The sequence below is a fragment of the Petromyzon marinus genome, chromosome 10 (assembly GCF_048934315.1).
Source record: "Petromyzon marinus isolate PM22_M1 ecotype Great Lakes invasive population chromosome 10, UKy_Petmar_22M1.pri1.0, whole genome shotgun sequence".
Classification (NCBI taxonomy): domain Eukaryota; kingdom Metazoa; phylum Chordata; class Hyperoartia; order Petromyzontiformes; family Petromyzontidae; genus Petromyzon; species Petromyzon marinus.
In genome coordinates, this window is record NC_133676.1 from 3,766,775 (window position 1) to 3,776,099 (window position 9,325).

Here is a 9,325-nt window from a genome sequence, read left to right on the forward strand (position 1 = left end):
GTGCGTGTCTACGTGTGTGTACGTGCGTCTGTGCGCGTGCGTCTGTGCACGTGTGTGTATGTATGTGTACGTGTCTGTGTGTGTGTGCGCACGGGTGCATGTTTATGTGTGTGTGTACGTGCGTGTGTACGTGTCTGTGTATGTGCGCACATGTGCATGTCCATGCGTGCGTGTGTTTACGTGCATCTACGTGTGTGTACGTGCATCTACGTGTGTGTACGTGCATCTACGTGTGTGCACGTGTGCGTGTGTACGTGCGTGTGTACGTGTGTGTGTGTACGTGTGCGTGTGTGTACGTGTGCGTGTGTGTACGTGTGCGTGTCTACGTGTGTGTGCGCGCACGTGCGCTCCTTGGCCCGTCCTCCTCCTGTCAGTGCTCAAGGCTGTCCCGTTCGCTGCTCGCACTGCCAAGCGCTCCTCGCGTCTGCTCTGCGATCTTCCGCTGCCCGAAGACCTCCTGGCGCCCAGCCTCGTACGCGCACGCGGCCGCTCCGCGCTCCTCTTAGCGCCGGACGCGACCCAACGCAACCCCGCAGCCTCCCGTTGACACGGCTGGGCCGTGAGCGCGTGCCCCGCGGCCTGCGGAGGCCTTCATCCAGCAATGGAGCGGTCGTGGTTGATGCACACGAAGCTCTTTTCTGTAGATAAGTGGTTCTGCTGGTGGGAAACGGGGGGTTAGGGGAATGGGCGCGGGGCAGATTACGGGCGGACTTTGCCGAATGCCCAGCAATGTCCATGATTGTTCATACCGATTGCTGTACAGGACAGTTCGTTATCTGTTTTAATAATAGTAATGCCGTCTATGCAGGGAAGCCTCGCTGAGTCTAGATACTCGTTTTTAGGAGGGTCCTGCGCTTGAGACGTTTGGCCAATCCCATTAACGAGGGGCGCCACAGTGGCTAGGAGATGTTAACTACTTCGCCTGGTATACAGGTCGTGAGTTCGATCCCGACCCTGACGATGCCTGTATATCTTAAGTTTGCGTGTCGCTCTCTCGTGACCCCGTGGTCACGTGCATTTTTCTCAGGGTCCTCCGGTTTCCCCCTCCACGTTCAGAAGCAACGTCACGCATTTAGAGTAATTGGCAGCTATACATTTCCACGTGACAAGCCACTTCGTTGAGCTATCAATTTGTGGCCAGGATCGTCTTCTGAAAAAAATAGCTGTACACTGTATAGCTCAATGGGCCTTACCTGTTAAAAAAAAGTAAAAAGTTCAATTTCTAATGCAATTTAGAACCACGACCGCTGTGCAATTTGATTCGAAGCTCGGATCTCAGTGGTCCTGGCTCAGTTCTCGAGCCCTTGAGCCACCGTCCAGTCGAGCCCTGTGCAGTCTCGCCGTGCTCGCGCGGACTCGGGAGGCGTGCTGACGGCGTGCCCCTCGGCTCGCGTGTCCCCGCAGACCTGAGGAGCCAGCCCTACCTCCGCGCCGACGCCGTGCGCAGGAGTTGGCGCAGGAAGGACGAGGATGGCGGTGGCGGCGCTGGTGGCGCCCGGGTGGCGTCGAGCCCCGAGGTGGTCGTCTAGCCGCGCCCGTCGGGACACGCCGGCCTTCCGCCTGCTTCACGCCGAGTTTGGCAGAGCGTGTGTCGCACAACGCAATGTGCCGGACGGGTCCCTTATGACAAAGCACCCTCCGGACGCGTTGTTGATCTCGCCCGTTCGTTCGTTCGTTCGTTCCCCGCATTAGCGGCGCGCGTTTCTTTGCACTCGGGACGGCCGTTGATCGTTTTATGGTAAAAAAATATTCATGTGGAGCACGCGGCTGGGCACGCCGCACTCTAGATTTCCCGCGGGCGTGGAAAGCTCCGTTCGGCTCGACTCTGCTCGCCTCGCGGCGGCGGCAGCAGCAGCAGCAGCCGTGCACGGAGCGCGCGGCGAGTTGGGATTTGAGAGCGCGACGCGAGAGCGGTGAGGGAGAACGACAGAGTCAACGGTGTGGGGGGTGACAAGTCCGGCTCCATGCGGGTGCCGTGCCGGTGGCGGCTGCCTCCCATCGCGGCGCGCGCGCTGCCCTGTAACGCACTTTTTATTAACGCACGTGGGTGAGACTGTTAATCTCTCCAAAGATTCTATAGAGACACTTGAACTCTTTATTTATACTTAAAGTATAATATATAATATATACGGCACATGTCAAGACTACGAAATCTCAGAGGTGCGTTCACGCATGCCACACAGTTATGACGCTCATCGAACTACGCTTCTGGAACGCCGCGCGTGCGCTGTGTGTCCTAAGAGAGGGGGGGGGGGGAGCGTGGGGGCTGGAGATGGGGGGGGGGGGTGCTGTGGGTGCTCGTGCGAGAAGCTACGGGGTCGCTCGCTCTGCCCGCGCCGCATGATGGAGAGGCATGGGTCCGAATGAGACACGGGCGAGACGCGGGGGGCCACGAGGACACGGCGACGACGCGGAGACGGTGACGCGAGCTGACAGGGCCACCCTCGTGGCTCCCTGTTGCGAGAGGAGGCGGAGGCAGCGCGCGGCTCCGAGTTGAGCCGCGTGCCCCAGTCTCGCGTGAGAACCTGCGCAGGTGGAATGGAACAGAAACTGGATTGGGCTGGCAGCGGCTTCATTATCAACGCGAACTCGCGTAGCGGCCCATGGATTCACGGAGACCCAAATAGACACGCACACACACAGAACCACTGAAAATCGGAATGCCCCGGCCAGCGGCCTCCTCCAGCGGACGGGCGCTCGCCGCTCATGTCGCAACCCGGGGAGAACTGGACTGGTAGGAGCACGTGTCATCGTCATCATCATCATCAGTCGTCCTGGCTGCCTTCAGCTTCCAGTTCTGGACGAATCCACCACCTTGCACGCGTTGATCTGTAGAGAGTGAGGCTGGACATCTCGAGATGGGGTTCGCGTTCTCCCCAAAACCGGAGCCGTGAAGCCGTTGCCACGCATTGACTCGGCGCGTTACAATCGCGCCGGGCCGGGTTGGCTGTGCACGCGGCGCCATCTATCACGCGAGTTGGGAATATCCGGTCAACTCGAGGGGCGCCAGATTCACATCTTGGTGAATTCATTATTCGTCAGATTTTTGTGTTGTTTTTTTTTTCCCTCCCCGATGAAACGCCGCCCAATCGCCGTTCGCCAGGGTCGACGCGGTCCGTTTTTTGGTCGCCGTTTCCTCATCCACGGGGATCTGAGCCTAGCAATTCATCTGAAAGGGAGCGCGGCGCAGCCCGGCGTGTTGACCTGTCGATTAAAATATATTCCTACGCTCACGATAGCGTGCATACATAGTGCTTTCTGTGACTACTTACTATGCGTGCCGATTGTGCGCGGTTGTTCCGTCAGGAGGCAATGGGGCACACAATACCCTGGCTTGCTGTCCTTCCCCCGCACCTCCGATTAGCACGGTTGGCTACGTACGTTGCGAAAGAAGGTCAACATGCGCGCGCGCGCACACACACACGTACACACACAATACGGAGAGTACACGACAGGCAATGATAGCAGCTTGAGACTGCAACGGGTTGACGTGCCGCTTGTTGGAGAAAAGAGAACACCCAACCACCTGGGCCGGTTCTAGATTTGAAGCTTTCGTGACTGCAAGGATCCATACTCTTTGGTTCTATTCGGTAAAGTCACGTAGGTAAAAAAAAATGAAACAACAAAAATCACGACGTTTCAGCCACAACACAAGCGGTCTTCATCAGGTGAAGGGACCAGCCTGTCTCGAAGACTGCGCTGGAGTGAAAGAGCCAAGCTCAGACTGTGTGAGAGGGATTAAGGTGCCTTGACAAAGGAATTAGCGTAAAAATTAGCATTTGATTGGCCGACTTAGCATGATGAAAGGTGTAGCACACGGCAGTGCACCTTTAAGCTGTGTGAGAGGGATTAAGGTGCCTTGACAAAGGATGATCACTGTTACAACGCTGTGGGTGATCGCGATATAATTTTCTCCGATACCAAGGTTCTTTGCAAACCCACAGGTTTTTATCAGAGATTTGTTCACGAGGCAATTCAGATCTACAAACACAGACACAATTTCAACCGAGAAGATGGTTTCAAATTAAGCAACCATTGGAAAGATGTTCTAAATCGAACTAAACATTAAACTACTTTTCATTGGTACAGTATATTTTTTCAAGTAGTGGTACCCCAAACTTTCGCAGCACATGCTGGTGCACTGCCGGTGCCGATCACTATGCTACACCTTTCATCATGATAAGTCCGCCAATCAAATGCTAATTTTTACGCTAATTCCTTTGTCAAGGCACCTTAATCCCTCTCACACAGCTTAAAGGTGCACTGCCGCGTGCTACACCTTTCATCATGCTAAGTCCGCCAATCAAATGCTAATTTTTTATGCTAATTCCTTTGTCGAGGCACCTTAATCCCTCTCACACAGCTTAAAGGTTGCAGTCTGAGCTTGGCTCTGTTTCACTCCAGCGCAGTCTTCGAGACAGGCGGGTCCCTTCACCTGATGAAGGCAGCTTGTGTTGTGGCCGAAACGTCGTGATTTTTGTTGTTTTTTTTTTACCTACGTGACTTTACCGAATAGAACCAAAGAGTATGCACCTGGGCCGGATCATGGTCCCGTGAGGCCCCTGGTCACGTGTCTTTTGGAGCCCCCCCCCCACCCCGCTTTCCTATATTGGTGTCTTTCTTGCCTTCATCCTCCAAAATGATCCACTAGTCTAAATCTAGCTGTTTGACAAGGTCTGACTCTATTGACATAAGTGACAATGAGCTGAGACGCGTTTGGCACACGCCACTCCGTAGCTCACTTTTTATTCTGCCTAAAAAGGAAAATGTCTGCTCACCCTGGAAGTTTGTCACTGGCAAAGTTGGAAAAATCCGAAGTGACACGAAAACATTGGGGAAGACTGACTGCAAATTAAGTGCCTGCAACGTCTCAAGCAATTTAGTTGGGCACTTCTCACTCTCAGAGTCAGACATGACAGACTTGAATTGTATGAGTTCGTTGGCAAAGTTCACGTCCAGGTCTGATGGATATGCAGCGGAGAGTGCATTTACCTTTACCACGATGGCATCACTGTTAGACACCTGATCTGACATAAACAGAACTCCAAAGGGACTGATCAAACGCTTGTAAGCGTCCAAGCGATGTTCAAGGCATGCCACTTGCTTCTCATTGACCACATAAAATGTTTCTATTTTAAACTTCTCCCTCCTCTCAAGTGTCACACCTGGCTCTGAGCTCTCATCTGCAAATGTTTTGTGTTTCCTCTTTCGCTGAAGATCGTGCTTATTTTACTGAGAGACACCTGTCACATTTAAGGCTGCCCTTTCAAAAGCCTCAAACTGGTCTCGCTGTCCCGCCACAAAATCCCTCAACGAAGACAAAAGCTGTGCTGCTACAGAGATGTCAATGCCACTTTTCTGTAGGTACATGCTTGCAGTATGGAACCGGTCAAGTATGATGTCTCAGAAATGTGCCATGAACACCATCTCTAAGGTGTCCAATTTAGCACATAGTCCAGTGGTCTCAATTCGAGTATCTCTTTTCTCATTATCATCATTGCACATACCACCCAAGGCCTCTCTAATGTGGGTGTAATTTCTCCACAGTGCCTTGGTTGACTCTGCCCGAGCGCTCCACCGAGTACTGGACAGCGATATTAATGTCAGTCTGGCGTCTGTCTTCTGAAAGACTTTCCCCCATCTGTGTGTGGATGAAGAGTAAAATGTGTACAGTGACTGCAACACGTTAAAAAACTCGTCAGCCTCAGGGCTACTGCCGTCTAAGGTGTTAACACCAACTAAGTTAAGTGAATGTGCTGCGCAAGGCACATACTAAATTTCGATTTAAAGCTTTCGTGACTGCAATGATTCATCTTCTTTGGTTCTTTCGGTAAAGTCACGTAGAAACGTCGTGAGAATATTATTGTGTTATTTTATTTTATCAATGTATTATTTTATTCTCATTCTACGTGACTTTACCGAAAGAACCAAAGAAGAAGGCACATACTCTATCAAAGGTTTTTTTTTTGTTTCAGGTGGGCCTGTAGCCCATTGTATTTTCCTGACAAGTTGCTTGCATTGTCATATGACTGACCTCTACAGTTTGAGAGGTCCAACCCAAGGCCCTCCACCATCAAAGTCACACAGCCTGCTAAACTTTTACCGGTGTAACTCTCAATTGGCTCAAAGCCCAGGGAATCGCTCCACCACATTCCCGCTGCTGTTAACAAACCGGAATATGAACGCCAATTGGTCCACATGTGACAGGTCTGGGGTGGAGTGAACAATTATTGAAAAATATTTGTTTGGCAGAAGCGCATCTGAAAGCGCGCAATGCGATGACCACTGTCTTTGTTCGATGCTTTTCTGAAAGCCGCTGCTGCGAGGATGGCCGGAGTTCGCGCGATGGTTTTTATGCTCCTTGAGATCAGTAAGGTGTCGTGGCTCATTTGCGGCGAGCACAAAGGGCAGTCTCGCTAACCTGCGCCCTCACCATAGATGGAGAAAATACTTTTGGAGAGGCTGGAGTGGGCACATTTGGTACCCCCCTCTTTCGTTGATAAGTGAAGACTCGGAACAACTTGCCTCCCTCCTCTCCTTACCGCTCGTGATTTATACCGGCGCTCTTGTTCAATTAAACCATAATCTATTCCTGCGAAGATTGCGGCACAACCGCAAACTGTACTGCACAGCACGCGGCATGAGTGCCACGTATGCCCCACGGTGCACGGGGTACCGGTTACAAACCACTGCAGGGAATGCATCATCGGAACCACTGATGGTAGGGTACACAGTGCGCGTATGGCAGCCACAGCGTGCGGACGGTATCGTCTAATATAGCACGCAGCGCGTGTCATCACTGAACCGACACTTACCGCGTTAGGGAGAGGGCGCGCTGCGTTGGAGACAGCGGCGCTCCGCTGAACGCGGTATCGCGACCGGGTTGTCACGTGGCGCACGTGACAGGTCAGCGGACGCCGCTCACTACCCTGCTCTGAGTGCTACATTCACCGCGGGTGGGACGCTGTGGAGGGGTTGTGTAAGACGGGTGGTGGTGGTGGGGGGGGGGGAGGATGAATGGGGAGTGGTTGGGCTACATTATTCACGAAGCAGCCGTGGAGTCTGCCTCTTAATTTAGAGCCACTGAACCGTTTTTCTGCGAACCGTGGACCTTGTGAATATCTCTCCTCCTCCCTCTCCTCCTTCTCCTCCCTCTCCTTCTTCTCCCTCCTTCTAGCGGCTAAAGATCCTCCCCCGGGCGGCGCCACTCGCACGCCGCCCGGTGTCGCCTTCATTGTGAGAGCGCAACGAGTCGCGGGTGTTCCCAGCGAAGGTCGCGCGTCGAGTTGCGCGCGCGCGCGCGCTGTGCGAGTGCGCCCCACTGAAAGTGGCGCTTGGTAATTTATCCCAGTTAACATTGTGGGACGTTGAGCTGACGTTGGTCCAACGGTTCCAACCGCATGGCAACGTTGACATTTTGTTTACTAGGATTCTGACGAATGTCTGTTTTTTTTATTTCACGTCTCATTCAATGGTACACGTGGCGTGTGTCCGGCCTCTGCACGCGACTTCCTGCCCGCGTGTTGACTCCTCTGTGCAGGGCCCGAGTGTATCCGGCTGAGTTGTATCATGGGAACAATTCGCAGTACGTTACGCGACGTCACCACAGCGCTTGTGCCAGGCTAGGTGCACTTTGAGGCAACATAGAAGTTGATTAGGTGCTTTCGTGACTGCAGGAATTACTCTTTGTTTTTTTCGGTAAAGTCACGTAGAAATAATAAAAAAATAAAATTACATAATAGCATACGACGTTTCGATCGCAACACAAGCAATCATCATCAGGTACAGAAGAGCTAAATTTAAGAGAGAGAGGAAACACATAACCGCAGATATATAAGGACCCTAAGTAGAGGGCATTAACACAGACACACCAGGGACACACAGAGAGAGAGACGGAGGAGCACACTAAATCAAACAGGGTTTAGCAAAAAAATTTGGAAACTATATAAAACAACACAGACGGTCGGTTAAAACACAATTAACGCATGGAAAAAACCAAAGAGTAATTCTTGCAGTCACGAAAGCACCTAATCAAGTTCGAACCACCTCTACGGGGAGGTATGAAGTCTGTGTCTTTGTGTTGTCTCTGCTGGTGTATCTGCCTTTGTGTCTTGACTTGGGTTTGTATCGCTGTGTTGTCTCTGCCTGTGTGTGTGACAACTCGTGCCCTCTACCCGCACCGTCCTTCGATGTGTGCTCTCTTCATGCTAATTTGTGTCCCATTGTCTCTGAGCCCCAGCCGCACCGTCTCTGTCTATTTAAGGCTTCGGCACAGAGATGATGCTTTACTTCTTCACTGTGTGCGTGTCTCTCCCCATATGTCTCTTTGCGGTCTGTGTTCTATCACTCTCTTAAATTTCACACTTAACTTACAATTTAGCAATCTTTGAAATAGCGTAATCAAATAGACCATGCGTTAATTGTGTTTTAACTGACCGTCTGTGTTGCTATATATAGTTTCCAAATTTTGCAAAACCCTGTTTGATTTAGTGTGCTCCTCCGTCTCTCTCTCTCTCTGTGTCCCCTGGTGTGTCTGTGTTAATTCCCTCTACTTAGGGTCCGGATATATATCTGCGGTTATGTGTTTCTCTCTTAAATTTAGCTCTTCTGTACCTGATGATGATTGCTTGTGTTGCAATCGAAACGTCGTATGCTATTATATAATTTTATTTTTTATTATTTCTACGTGACTTTACCGAAAAAAACAAAGAACATAGAAGTTATTTTTATTCGCTACACACACACACATACACACACGACATACCCAATACACACACACGACACACACACGACATACACAATACACACACGACATACACAATACACACACGACATACACAATACACACACGACATACACAATACACACACATACAATACACAATACACACACATACAATACACACACACACACATACACACACACGACACACACAATACACACACACACGACATACACAATACACACACATACAATACACACACATGACATGCACAATACACACACACACGACATACACAATACACACACACGACATACACAATACACACGACATACACAATACACACACACGACATACACAATACACACGACATACACAATACACACACATACAATACACACACGACATACACAATACACACACATACAATACACATACAAACGACATACACACACACGACATACACAATACACACACGACATACACAATACACACACACACACACGACATACACAATACACACACACACGACATACACAGTACACACACACACATACACACACACGATATACACAATACACACACATACAATACACACACACG

The 9,325-nt window shown here is 50.9% G+C and overlaps 1 pseudogene; it reads left to right on the forward strand.

Moving 5' to 3' along the window:
• Nucleotides 1-1,541, forward strand: part of LOC116941088 (formin-like protein 3) — a 45,446-nt pseudogene extending 43,905 nt beyond the window's left edge.
• Nucleotides 1,542-9,325: the final 7,784 nt, after the last annotated feature.